The sequence below is a fragment of the Calliopsis andreniformis genome, chromosome 6 (genome assembly GCF_051401765.1).
Source record: "Calliopsis andreniformis isolate RMS-2024a chromosome 6, iyCalAndr_principal, whole genome shotgun sequence".
NCBI lineage: Eukaryota > Metazoa > Arthropoda > Insecta > Hymenoptera > Andrenidae > Calliopsis > Calliopsis andreniformis.
The window spans coordinates 22,283,282-22,298,079 of record NC_135067.1 but is presented as its reverse complement, the minus strand read 5'-3'; positions in this window follow the sequence as shown (position 1 = coordinate 22,298,079).

The window sequence follows — 14,798 nt, the reverse complement described above, 5'->3', positions numbered from 1 at the left end:
GCGATCGGAATTCGATCGACCATATTTGTGTCATGAATTTACTTTGCGTCGAATTTCAACGAAAATGCCATCAATGGCGTGATCTGCCCCCAAGGCGCGTTGCACTCTTGAAACTTCTGGAGGAGCATATTGGGGAGGAGAAATTAAATTCACGTCGTTTACGTCACGTTGCAGCGTGCTCTCGACAAGAGCCGAGTAAATAAATGTGTCGGCAGTATGCGGCACCCTACTCGATCCCGAACGGTCCAAAGTAATCGTGTTCGGGCAGGAAATAAATGCCAGATGAATGAATGCCCGAGGTAAATGTTTCCACAGTTTAATCTTGATCATCGATTCATTTCTCTGCTTTGCGGTAGAACAGAAAGGAAAAGCCTCGTTACTGCGGTTACCTGGAATTTATACTCCTCGATCCCTATCGCTAGTGGAATAGGTAACGATAGAGTCAGGCATGCTCTATCAAACGAGTCTGCGCCTCTACTCGCGTATTTTTTTCCATTCGCGAGATGGGTGACAATACTTTTGAAATACAAGGCTTTACACTGTATAGGAAGAGCATCGCAGGCTTTTCCGCATGGAACGGAAAAGCGGAAATTCGACAGGAAACTGGTGTCGGCGTAATTGGCAAGGAACTGAATGCGCCCGAATCGGTGAAAAGCTAAACAAAAGAGCGGGAAACACAACATTGCAAAATTGAGGAAAAAGGAGAAGAAAAGCGCTTAATATTTCCATGTAGCGAATCTTTCAACAAGCATTGTTAGCGGAATATAGATAAAAACATTTACTCATTTATTTTTTCTTTCTTTTACGGTCGTTTTAGAGTAGGTCACGATGGATGATTCACAATTCCCGTCGAGTTATGTTTCCGAAACAAAGGGAAACACCGACAACGTTTGATCGAACGACGCATTATTTTCGGAGTCGCCGCACGCAGTCGATGTTTCAACAATGCCACTTGCCCGAAACAATATTTTGACGGTGTAACGCGTCGGTGGACAACGTGACAGACCAAAAACTCGATAACCCTCGGACTTTTTCCGACAAATCCGTAAACGCGCTTGTCTCGTCCATCGTTTTTTCCTTTTCTGTCGTTGCCGCCTGTCACATCGCCCCCCGCGAAAGGAACTCCCTTTTTCGCGTATTCGTTCTACTTTTTCAACAGCGCGTGCCACACCGCTTTTCCATTGCTGCCAATTATATCTGTCTCGAGATAAAGCGTTCCGCGATGCTGCAGCTGCGGGGGAAATTCCTAACCGCACAGCCGTGGCTGATGTGAAAATAATGCTGTTCCCCGTTTCGCTAGAAATATTCCGGGATAATATGACACGTTGGCAGTAATATCGCGCAAGAACGTTTCACGATAATGCCGTCCGTTGATAAATTGTAGGTACAAACTTTACGAGTTGCTGGAACTCGTTGAAAGGAATAAAAAGCATCTTGGCGAACTCGGATCTGGAAATTCAACGTTCAGGACTTTCTGGTTCCTCTCTGATTTCCTCGATTTTCGTAATTATCATCCCTTGGAAGTTTCAAGCGGTTGCCGTGAAAAACGAACAAACTTTGGTACATGTAGGTATCTGCGAAAAAAATTCAATTTTCGTCCATCTGAAAAATTGATTCCCGCAATTTACTATTTGCTTCGCCGCTGGTGCGAAACTTTATCGGTTCACTGATATTTTAAAAGAAAGAGTGGGCAGGCTAAGGTGGTCGCAAAGAAAGTGAAATTGAAAAAGAAAAAGGTAAATTATATCGAAGATGAAGGAAAATTGAAACAAGGATCAAAGTGATAAGAGAAAGAGATCTGGAGGGACTAGAAAAAAGTCGACGCACGTGGAAGAAGTAAAAAAGCGAGAAGTTTCATACCGAAGGGAAGTCCAAAGCTGGAATAGGAAGAAGAAAACGAGGTAACAGAACATAGGGGTTGGAGGGGGAATGTAGAAGAGTACAAAGAAAGAAAAGAAGGAGGACGAGGTGGCAGAGAAGTGGCAGGATGTAACATTCCATTTCGCAGAACGGAATAAAACTTTCCATTCTACTGGTTGTACGCGAGAACCGTGAGCACTCTCTGGCTCTTTTTCTTTCTCCCCTTCATCCCTCGTAACCAACAGCGAGGGGTGCTCGATGTTGCGCGCGCTCCTTCACTCTCTCGCGCGGTCAAAGGTGCAGTGAAAGAAACGTCTCGTTTCGGTGTAAATTCCATCGAGTTTTATCGTTCTTGGATGTGGTGCAGCGGCTCGAAGAGAGACCACGTTTGGCCAACAGTATTTTTACGCACCCATGCTTCGACCTCTTCACTGAAATGCATATTAATCTCATCAGTTCATACATTAATTTGTGGAAACCACGCGTACTGAAATTAATTTTTGATATTTACCATAGAAACGTGAAATTAACTTGCGCGTTCAATTTTTTCTTCCTTTTCTCTGAATCCAATTTAATTCCATCCGAAAACTATTATGATTCATTTAATTCATACCTATATTCATCATCGCGGCGAAGTGATATTTTTTTAAAATTAAATGAGCTCTCGTTCCTCTGTGTTTTTTGCTTTCACAATTTTTTCTCTTCTCCCTGCTACTTTCTTCCCCGGTGCACTGAAATAGAGTCTTCCGAAGCTGGTTGGTTTATCGCGCGCCAAGGTGTCGCGAGGATAGACCATCTTCCAAAATGGATTACAGCCGGTGATTCTAGTTTTACGATCAGTCAAGCACTGATGTCTTAGCCGCGACCGCTTCACTTCGACAGAGCCATTCGCCGGCCATTCTGGAAATATCTCGAAAGTCAGGGATCATTTTGATCGATGTTTGTTCCGCGAACGCGAGAGCACGGTGTTGCCAAGAATAATGAATTCTTCAACGAGCAACCTTTTTGGTACGTCAATTAACTACGTGACTCTCCACTCGAACTACGGGGATGTAGCTTGAACGAACAGGTGCATTACGGTGGAACGAACTAATACCCGCAAATGGATACCATTTTTAACCGAATTAGCCAAGTATCGATCGCGGCAGAGAGCAGTGGCATTTGGTTGGTTGTTTCCACCGGTTAATAGAAGCCTGCCAGGTTCTTTCGGGGGAACTCAAACGAACAAACACAAACAGGAAGCCTATCCTTGCGCTCGTGCAACTTGTAGAAATCCATCGAAGCACGCCATACCCTTTTTCTATCCATTATTCATAATTCAACGACTCGAGCAAAACGACGCCAACAAGTAGCAGCCGTTCTTCTTCCGCTTAAATAAGCTAGATCGGCCCACGCAATCGGTAGCATCTGCTCGCCTGTCTGCCTGTCTATGGTCGTTATCGTTCGGATGAAGCGTCGATCGGGAATATCAGTTTTTTCTATCGCTTCCCTGCGCGAAACGGCTAAGCGTTCGGGCAAGATAAGAAGGACCTTATTCCTCGAGTCGGTCGACCGTGCGGTAGCCTTTGCCTCCACGATATTGATCGACGCAGCATCGATTAGGAAGCGATCAAAACCATCGGAAAGTTGTGTTTCGGCGTCCTCTACGACCCAATTCAATCGATCTACTAAACATTACAAATTTCTTCGCAGTGCTGTTTCCTCGGAATTTCCCATCCATGTCCGAACTCTGGAGATACTTTTCTTCTGCACACCTCCATAGTTGCGTAACCTAGGACTTTTTCGTGAACCCTTCCTTCGAGTTCTAATGTGTAGAGATAGAAGGAAGACTTCTGGGACAGCATAGGAATAGGAGGAGTATGTGTATCCGATTGAAACAGATCGAAAAATGTATGGAAGGTTAGCCACAGAGAGGAGACTGGGGTCACAGAGCAAGACCTCTTTCCATCTCCACGTAGTACGTATATTCTCCACGCTTACCTGGACGACGAATCTTCTGTCGATGTATCGTTTCTCCCCAAGACCACGATCGTCTGTATCAGTTGCGAAGCAACGAAAGGTCAAGAAAGTCTAGTTTTATTGCCAGTTTCTCGCGGCACTGTAAGACAGAGGCGAAGCTAGCGAGCCGAACAGCTCGAGATAAGAGGGAGTTTATTAGAAGGGAGAGTGCAGGGCTAGGATATAGTCGGGCTCTCGTCGGCGTTCGGTGAACCAGAAAAAGACCCTTATCGCGGGACGAAAAGCCGGTGAATAAATACAGTTTCACCGAGTTGCTGGCACCGCTGAACTTTTCGATTCTTCCAACCATCGAGGAAGAAGAACGGAGCTAGATAGCTAGCGGAAAAAGGAAGGCGAAAGGGCAGCGCATCTAGTCCAGTTGTAACGCGCAGATTTGCTTCTCATTCTCCCAAGTTTCCGTGTACATTCGACTTCTTTCATCGAGTCGGTTCGTTCTCGATCAGCCGATTCAGTAGATCTACTCTACTCTTGTTACGAGTTTACGTAACTTCAATTACATACTCTCAGAATTGCGAGTTTGGAAGCTGGTTTCGGGGATTTCAGTGAAAAAGGACCGTGTTACGACAGACAAAAGACTCTAAAGGGTATAAAACACTTTCTTTTCTATCGTTTGACAAATAGTCTCGCTCTAATTGTCGCCGAGACCAGAGGTGGCGATCATACGGTCAACGTACTCGATAAAAGTACGCTTCTCTTCGGCGTACGGTCGATTGCTCGTTTTTGCTTCTCGCGACTAATCGTTCCAGACGGAAGAATTCATTCCCGGCGGACGTTTAATTACCCACTTTTTCCTCGTGTGACCATAAGCCCCAGCGAGAGAGAAGGGAACATGTGTTTTCGAAAGCTAACAAACGATCGTCGTAGATCGATACAAGTTGGCCATCGCTGAATTAGAAGCGAAGGTGTCGCCTGGACACGACATATAATACCTACTGCAATTGTTCTCGATTTTCTACGACAGAAAGGAACGTCTGTATTACATGACTAATTGCGAAATTAGCATTATCTCGAGAACCGGAAAAGCGGTTAATTAAAATTGCTCTAAAGGAAACACGTACCGCTGTCGAGGAAGAAGAAACAAGGGGTGAAAAGAAAAAGGATTAACGCTCGGAGAGAAATCCTTGCTGGAGATAGAAGTCAGATAAAACGGGGGAAAACAGGAGACGGAGGGTTAAGGCAGGAACGAAGAGGAAAAATGGCAGAGATTGGAGGAGAACGATAGAGGAGCGTTAGGAAATCCAGACAAGCCACTGTCCGTAATTATCGAGGGTCGATCGAAGGGTAGCATGCGCGACGCAGAGACGACAGGTAACGGTGAAGATTAAGTGGGTGGCGTCGAACAACGGCGTCGCCGTCAGACCTCCGACCTAGACAACCGAGCTGGATCGAGCATGCTAATGAACTCGTTCACCGACGCAGTTTGTCGTGCGCGCTTTAATCAAACACCAACTGGCAATTACAATTATCCTGGGGATTCGTTGCGATTCATCGCGCATTCGCAGCCCGAAGGGACGTCAGAGGCAGCTCTGCCTTTCTTTTTGCGACGTTTTTATTTGCTGACTTGTTAGCGAGAGTCGACGCTGCCGTAGAAAAACTTTCGCCCAGACGACTAGTTGCTCTCGCTACAACTTTATTCCAAAGTAATTTTCGACGGTCGGTCTGGGAGGTATTGACAATCAAGATAGAAGCAATTATCGGTAGATACCTAATTGGTGGAACTAAAATCAGAAGTTCAGAGAACATCGCATTCCCTCCCCCGCATAGCAGTTTATCATCTAGAACATATTATCGTCTAAAAAAGCCCACGTAATGAGGATCTCCGCGTAGTCGTGTATTTTCAGCGCATTTACACGTTCCTATCTTCTTCTCCAGCTCCATGCCGAGACAACAAAAATCCTCGAGAAAAGGTCGAGAAACGACGCGAGTTGGATTTCATTATTACGAAGTTGTTCCAGATTGTGCGCGTTCTAAGGAGATACTTTTACCTGCTCGAGGAGCAAGAGAGTCTCTTTTGATAGACTCCAGTGCAGTTTGCTTTGTCAAAATCTTATATTTCCGTGACCTGAAGCTTCGCGAAAGGAAAGAATTTTTCAAGTCGTCCGAATGGTAACCGTTTACAAGCTCCTAAACTCCAACGTTGAATCGCCGTACGCTCGACAAAGCATGGAATCGATCTCAGGCTGTCGAGGAATATCCTTTCCTTCCCACAGCTTTCTATAAAATAAACCTTGTTTACGGTAAATCGAATTTATTCGAGCTTGACCGCAGTAGCCTATTTGCGCATACCACAAGCGTAAGCGAGCCGATGATGCACTGTTCATCTCTCTTTAAACTACACTTCCAAGCGGAGCGAACGTTGCTGTGCTATCGTTTCTTCATCTCTTCTGTGGGTCTTCGTTTCGGATTACTAATTACAAAAATGAAGTTCGAAGGGATTATTAACAGGACATAAAGCGCTTACTAATGTGAAAAGGTCAGAGGCTACTGACCCGCAAGCGGGAGAATAGCAGAGGTTGAAATGGAACTGGCTTCTACGTCATCGTTGTTGGAAGGTGGACGCACACGAACGACGTTCCGCGACAATTTGAATATGTACATACATATAACTACTCGGTGAAGCGTCAGAACGAGCGAGGCCACGTAGGACGCGTATACATGTCCCGAGCCGATTGTGTTCGATTCTCGATAACTAGCTCGAAGTTGCAGAGAGTACGTGAGCGAAATTTCTCGATGCAACGGCCAAAAGTTTCGTCGAGATTGACGCTTTAGCGTCTACTGCGCCTCCATCCCAGGCAGCGCCGCGCAAAAGACCATAAACTGCAGCCCTGTATTCGGAAACCGCTTCAACCCGTATTAAACTTTGTCCCTGACACAGAGAAGCGCGCGTTTATCGGTCAGATAGGGAGTTTCCGATTAAGCGGGCTTCCCTCGCGAATTACCATCTTTGAGGATCGATTCCCATCCTCTCCAGATGTTGACCGAACCTACGAAACAGACTCGAAAGTATGCGAATAAGTATAGAACAGACGAAGCAGAACTATTTTCCATATTTCGTATGAAACTAAAGACAATGAGATTCAACTGATTCGAAAAATCAAGTTTGAAAATCTAGAGTAGCAAACATTGTCGTGGAAAAATGAATTACGCGCAGAGGGAGAGTAGGAAGTTTCCATTGGAACCCCGACTAGTCGGAATTAACAAGTTGCGCGTCGATGTACGCAGGAAAACAAAGCTAGCTCGATCCCCGAGAGTGGACTGGACCACCAGCGGCTCAGGAATTGCATTTTCGCGCGCTGAACCATGCCACCTACTCCCTAGATGAGAAGGCAATAAAAATATTGTTTACGAGGGAATAAAACCGGGCCTGCGTTCCATCCAGCGGTAACCGCGTCTCTCAGAGTCGCAAATAAAACCGTCCGAGGAACGGAGGAAAAAAGGATCAAAGAGGATCGTTGGGCAACGGCAAGTCGCGAGACGTAACGCACGGTGTTCGCGTAAAACGAAATGAAACGACAGCTTCCGAGACGTTCGCGGAAATGAAACGTGGAAACGGCAGCCGCGGAACAAAGACTTTGCTCAGCCGGAAGCTCGCCTTTATGCAAACTCGCGTGCATCTCGAATATCTCGAGCACTTCGAGCATCTTGCCGATGGCAACCCAAATTCAGGTAGTAACTTCATCGAATCTGCAGGAAAATATTGAACGAACACGTTTCGTTTCCTCTCTGACAGTTTTTACGTCGTGTTGTTTTGCGAGCTATCGTCAGCTAGATCCAAAGCCTTTCAAAATGGAGATTACACTTTTTTTAAGTAGTTACAAATTTCAAACGATTCGTGCAGCATTTACACTCTATCCACAGTGTTGTCAAATCGATGGTTGGGACTTTCATTGGTGATGTACGGATCAAATACACATCCGAAAGGTAAAATGGCTATGAATGCAGAATGATACAGAGGTTTCATCTATTGCTTATTTGGGAGAGAGGTATCCACCTTGCCGGCCATATTAATTCCTGCCACATAAATATTGCACCTCTGTTAAATTCATCGCGCGGTGTAAAGAGATGTTGCACGACGAGAAAAATTCAATTACTCGAATATCACCAGAGGAGCAGATGATAAGAGGTAGTTTAATTTTCCTATTTTATACCTTATCATAAGTGTCAGAAACATTATAATCGCTTGGCCGAATATAAAAGCGTTTGGATGGCTCCTGACACCGTTTCATCTCACTGTCAGTGAAAATAGGCGAATGTAAAAGCAGGCTCGGCTGTACCGTCCATTTTGGGGTAGTCAGGCGTTGCAATTGTGTAGGTAAAGTCGAGAACCAGGGACGATCGCAAAAACTTGGAGACACGAAGTTTATGAATGTTTAATGAAATTGGAATATTCACAGGATCCAGTCGCCCAGCTGTCCAACAATACTTATTTCGCAATAAAACTTTGCTGGTTCGTCGTCGATTATCTGAGCTCTAGCATCGTGGCACCCGCCAACAACTTTCCTCGAGACTTCGTTGTACGCGTTCGAGGACGCCAAACTGAAAATCGTCACACGTTTTTAAGACTTTACATGCTTGAACGCTTTTAGAAATAATCCTCTCCTCCCTGACTATCGCTGTGAAATTATTTCTCGAAACTTTAGGAACGATTCGTGCTTCTTCGAAAGCAGGCGATTACCAATAATTTAGAAAGAAGTAGAAATTCTCGGTATTTTGTAACTTCTCTCTAGTTGAAACTTATCTCGCTTCATTCTATTATCACAAAGGAAAAACTTCTAGGCAACGAGGATCATTCGTAATGGGGACTAAAGAATGGGTTGCAGAAGTCATTTAGATTCCGCTAAAGCTCTCGAGTTGTTCTGAAGTTTGAAATTTCATGGAACGCCATGAGTGCTTTACGATCGACGCTCAAATTCCAATTCTATCGGCATTTTCTTCTCTGTTCGTCTGAAGCTTGTGGAATCATGAAAAATCTAGATATTATGCCGGAACGATCGACGAGCATTAAAAGACATTGTAAGCCCTATTAATATCTTCGAATTAGTAGACTGCCGGTTCCCCTCCTCTTGAATCCTCATTTTTCCTCCGAATTTTTCAATATTATTTCGTCGAATCCTTTGTACGTTCGTAAATCTCCGTTCGTGAGCAGTAATTATTGACCACGTTCTCGTTGGTTCAAGTATTCTCGAGATGGAAAAGCTCAACAAAAAGCACGGCCTTCGTCTCGAATCTCCGCCCAAAAGATTTCCACCCCATAAATTATGGATCACGGCAAATTCCAGGCGGAACGATACGCATAAAGGTTAATTGAAAAGTTCGCAAAGTTGGGGGTGGAAAGGCTCCGCTTCCAAGCGCCTGGCATTTTTCCCTCGCGCTTCAAGAAGCTGGAACGAACGTAATTTATGATTATCGCACACGATCGCGCTTAACGCTCTGCCCGCTCCTGTCGGATTTTCTGTCTGCTTTGTTCTGTTTCTATCCCGTTTCAAATTTCTCTGAATTGCTCGCAATATCGGCGCTACCTATCGCGCGGTAATACGTTTGAAACGAAAACCTCGATTGTGCCAGACCATGAATCTAGTCGCTCGGTCACTGGGTTAGAAAGAGTCCTCAAAAGGATGATCCAATCGCATGATCATGGAGAGCGTCGTTGATCTTGGAGTGGTCGGTTCGTCGATCAACTTTCAGGGCACAGAGGAAAGGGACGGAAGTTCGAAGCTGAGGTATAATAGAGATGATAACTCTCGAGTGACACGTTATTCCAAGCTGCGGGACCAGCAATAGCATATTCGAGGAACTGATGAGATGAAGGAATCAGGCAACGGTGTCTCATTCCCAAATAGATCGGCCATCGAAAGTTTTAACGGCGATATCTTCGAGAACTCGGTTTGTTAACGCCCGGCAAGCTTCTATCTGATAATTAATACGGAAAGCCGCGATGCGAAAAGTTTTATAGGCGGCTCGGAACGCCTCGTGTTCTCAGTCCTATCGCGGAGTAGAAAGTTAGTCCTCGAAAACGAAACGCTACGAAGAAATTGGGTGAAACTTGGTCGAACTCGCGGCGAAGTTTACGAGACAAGTTACTCGAACCATTGTCCCCTCTTCCTAACTAAATATTGCCGCGAGTCACGATGACGTTCTTTAATTCAATGTTTCTCGATTCCTCTCTTAACGAACGATCGTTTCTTCTAGACTGGAGAAGTAAACTCTCGAGTAAACTTTCTTCACAGAAGGCTCGTTTTCTGTTTAAACTGAAACTAGACGCGAAAACGTTTGAAAGAATTCAAACGAGAGAATTTTCATCAGCAGCGCATCTCGTGTGTTCCCTGACCACCGTCGATCGATAACTTGTTCTCGAGGCCGAGCTGGAAAAAAAATCATCGAGGCGGGTGGTAGTAGCGGTGTCGGCGGTGGTAAGACGAGCAAAAGAAACGAGAGTCGAGGACGGCGTTGCAGGAAGCGAGCTTGAGAGGGGAAAAAATGAATTATGCGACGAATCGAAAATGCTGGTCACGATGGAACTCAAGGGTATTGTCCTGTCCTGTCTCTCGCTCTCCTTTGTTCTCTTCCCTTTTCCATCTGCTTTCGTGTTCTCACTAGTCGCGCCTCTTTCCCTCGCGCAAAAAAGCCAGGGAACGCAGAGACGGAAAGCAAGCGAACGAGGTGGCGAGTTATGATTTGTAGGAGCGCCGTCACAGTGTTTCCACTCCTGATGGATCACCTATCTCTCTGGCGTACTTTCGCCGACGCGAAACGTTGGAGAACGCATACGCGAACAGGCAGTCGATGAAAGCTCGTTTCTCCAGATGAGAATTCGATTTAATAAAAAAACGACAGAGCGCTGGCCCAGCCAATAAGGCGGGAACTCGTTCAGCCGACAATTTAATATTTTCTTCCTGTGTCTGCGATACGCGTGGAAATTTCACACGGAAGAGTATTGTCACGGTAGGGTATTATTAGTCGGTATTATACACAGATACCGACAGCGGGTTATGCATAAAAGAAGAACTACTTGCTCTGACTCGAATTGCTTCCATGGGAATTTAATAAAAGGGAGACCGTACCTAACGCGAAAAAGCTCGATTAATAAAATAATTCAACTCGTGAAAATTACTCTTTACTTCCTCGTTTTGTGTTTCAATCGACTTGATAGAAGGCAGAAATTAATTATTAACTTGATTAAAACACATCGCAATTCTTGCATAAGCAGGTCACAAGACTATATAGGATAGTTGCCTATATTTAGTGGTTGATAGATATTGAATAAGGTAGGGAATATTTTACACTTGAGAACAATGATTCATTAATTGCGCCGGAGAAGAATTCTTCTGATAAGTACCATTGAAGTTGTTTCAATATTTCGACGATACAGCATACGCGAGTGTGGTCAAAAAGCTTCATTAAATAGTGAATAGGTTATTTTGTTTCCAGCAATTGGATCAGTTTTCGCATTTAAATACTTCTTAATTGCCATTCTACGCAACCTGAATCACGAAAAACATTTAATCAATATTTCAAATAAATAATTCAGTATCGAGAGTGATAATTTCAAACTATGTATATTTCGAAGTTACGTGAATCAATTGCGCGGGGGATAAAGCAGTTAATTAAGCTCCTTTTTTTATCAGGGCAGTTATTAGTTGCAGTCCCTTCGAGTTTTCTCGAACATTGAAGAAATCGTTGAGAGAACGAGTAAAAGGAGGATGCACCAGGTGACCCGCTACGGCAAATTAACGAAGGAAGGCAGGATTAACAGAAAAGACCGATTAAGAGGAGAAAGAGGGCAAGACGAGTTCCTCCCTGTTTCCATTTGCTCGGATCAGTCGTCGTTACGCGGTTAATCTTGGCCGAGGGCTGAATAGGGGATGAACTAGAGGCGCAACGGGATCGTTAGTTTTAATCGTTTGACTGTTGTTAGTTGGTCGCACCATTCCATCCTCTGCTCGAATACATGCCCCTTCCTCTTCTCTTCTCGCCAGATTGTCCTTTTTCTTTTACCCCACTCCGCCATTCCCCGTCACCCCTTCTTTAAGTACGTACTCCCCGTGGTCCGGCTCAGACGACATTATCGATGGCGGGCATTAAACGTCTTTGGTCCTCTGGCAACCTCCATTTCCGGGCATAGATTTCTCAGGCGCGAAGCTCCCGATCTCGACGCCCCTTCGTATCGTTCCGCAAATTACGAGGAAAGCGGCTGGATCAAGGCCGCGACCAAAGCACGATCGAACTTAGGACGTTCTCCGAATATAAAACTGTTCGCAAAAATTGAATCATCGTCCAAGGAGACAGTACTTCGCTCGATAACCACGTCGCGTTGTTCCACGATAAAAATTCATTCCAGGCGACCCTAGAACTACGACTCGGGCCCGATACACGAAATTCGATAACGCGTATCCGATCTGTCAATCGTCTTTTTTTTCCTCCATGCCACGCTGAAAAGTCAATTTCACCCACTATCGGTGAAATAACGCGGAATAACCTAGATAGGAATAACATCGTTGATGGAAAAACGTTATCAATACAATGCAATGAACAGTTGACGCCAGTCGACATTCAACAATCATAATAAAACGCGACCGTCGACGCTCTTTTTCTCCCTGTCCTTGTGTTAATCGATCGGTAGTTTAAAACTCAGACAGATAGGTAGAACGATGAAATTGCTCTGTTCTAGAGGAGAGCGTACGACGACGGTGTTTTTTGCTTGAGAGAGTAGAGGTTTCGCGGTAGCGCTGAATAGTGGCAGCGGGAATTCTTGGGAAGCATTAAAAGAAGGTACGCGGTTAGGTGCATTTTAATGCAAATGTACGAAAATCTGGATTCTCGTTGCAGTGCCGCGACTGAATCACGCGGAAACGGAAGATAACGTTCTCGAGGTGAGCCCTGCCCTTGGCTATGGCTTCACGCAAACCCGACTCGGTGAAATTCTAGTCGGACACGGCCATACGAACGGAACGTTCGTGGATGAACGTTTAACGAGCCGCATGAAAAATTCATGCGCCTTTGTCTACCAGGATGCTCCTGACCACTGCTCTTGCTGCGTACGATCCTGGCTCGAGGACGTATTTAACCTAATCTCAACCGCTGTTTTGCGAAATTAAAACGTTTAATTATACGCAGCGAGTCCCAAACTCGGGAGAAAGGTTTGCGAGGTATAACAGCGCTAGCTATTCAATGAGGATTGATCGAGCGAACCCTCTGCTTGCTGAAAAGGGTCTAGAAAGCGTCCAGATAGCTTGACAGAATTAGGATTGCGTTAAGGCGAAAACGTAAAGATGGCTCGCTTGAAAATTTAATCATAATCCCAAAGTAAGAATATCGCTGGGCTAATATCGTAGGCAGGCGGGTCGAAACGCGAAGTCTAGAGTGAAGAGGGTTGCGCGGGGCTAATGTGAAGTAAGGGAATCTTAATCTCGTCGGGTCGGGCAGATGGGAAACTGGCAAAGGGCTTCGCGGCAAGGAATCTCTTGGTGAAGTACGAGCAAGAGCGAAAGAAAGAACGAGAAAGGTGTAGCAGGTTTGACTCGCGGATTTTCCACCTGCTACTCCGAGCCCCAGGGTGTAATTTCAGTAATTTAATTCTTCGGCTTAATAGGAATCGACCGACGTCAGAGAGGGAGGGACCGAACCAAAAGAAACGCGCAGCGGAAACAGGAAAGGAGATGCCAGGAATTTAGCTGTAATCTATCGCTTCCCGTGGTAGGATCCTGATCGAGAGGATGGAATCGAGCGACACGGATGCTTCTCGCGTGAACAAATGGCATCCCCTGTGTCTTCCTGCTGCGCTAGGGCACGCGATTCCCTTCTCGTTCCGTCCATTTACCTCCATCCATGGTGAGTTCCATTATAATTTTGAATGGCGCTCGGGCGCATTTAACGAGACGCGGAACCGCTAATGAAAGCGAATTCCATTAATTATTCTTCCGCGCGTGTCCCTTACACGAAAAAGGGAGCATACGCGGTACGCGTGTCGCCCGCGTTATAAATTACTCGACTGCAAATAAGTCCAACAAACTCGAGGACGGATAGTCGTTTTTATCCATGGCCGACGATCCGTCATCCTTGACGATCGTGAAAAAGAGCACCGTTCCTGGCGGATTTCGTTAATGAGTTTAAGTGGCGTTGGTAATTCCGGTCTCGACGAAAGGACCGCTGCAAGAGGCAATCAAGGGGAACGCGCGTATTAAGAAGGTATCTTTCCATCGTCGCGAGTCCTCTCACCCTTCCGCGCTTAACGAACCTTTTAATATAATTGCGCTCCGCCATTTTCCGTTGTTTCGAACCTTTAAGCGTTTACCGTAATTCAGAGTCGAGAGATCGTTAATGAATCCCTTCACTAAATTCTGGAACCTTGTTCTAAGTGTTCGCGAGTTTAGACTATCTGGTTGAAGGGTTTCTATTTTTTTATCAAACAAGTGAAACACTTCAATCAACGGTATTACCCTGACTCTGCGCGCTCAGCGAAACACAGGGCAGCCGCTTTCGAGCTGAAAAACGAATGTCATTTCTTTATATTCTCAATGGTGTCGATATGTGTGTAATTGAACGCACAGGTACCATAGTCGTGGAAACGGGTGAGATGGAAGAGTTGCGAGAGACGAGAGGCAGCACGCGTGTGGGTTAATCCGGTTTTCTCCGATTTACTGCTCTCGCATGCGGAACACAGGAAGCAGCGTTGGAGCCATACGTGCTGGGCTTACCGTGAAAGCAAGGCCTCAAAGATACGTCCCTCGGACAGGATTAGCTTACGTAACGGTGATGCGCGCGGGAACGCACACTAATTATCTCGTCGAGCGAACGTTGCCGTGAAATATCCTCGCGGTTTTTGCCGGTTTTTAATTGACATGGGAACTCAACCGACTGCTCGGTTACCGCGGTGGATTATCGTTGACTGGCCGAGCGAATTAATCTATTCCCAAAACCGC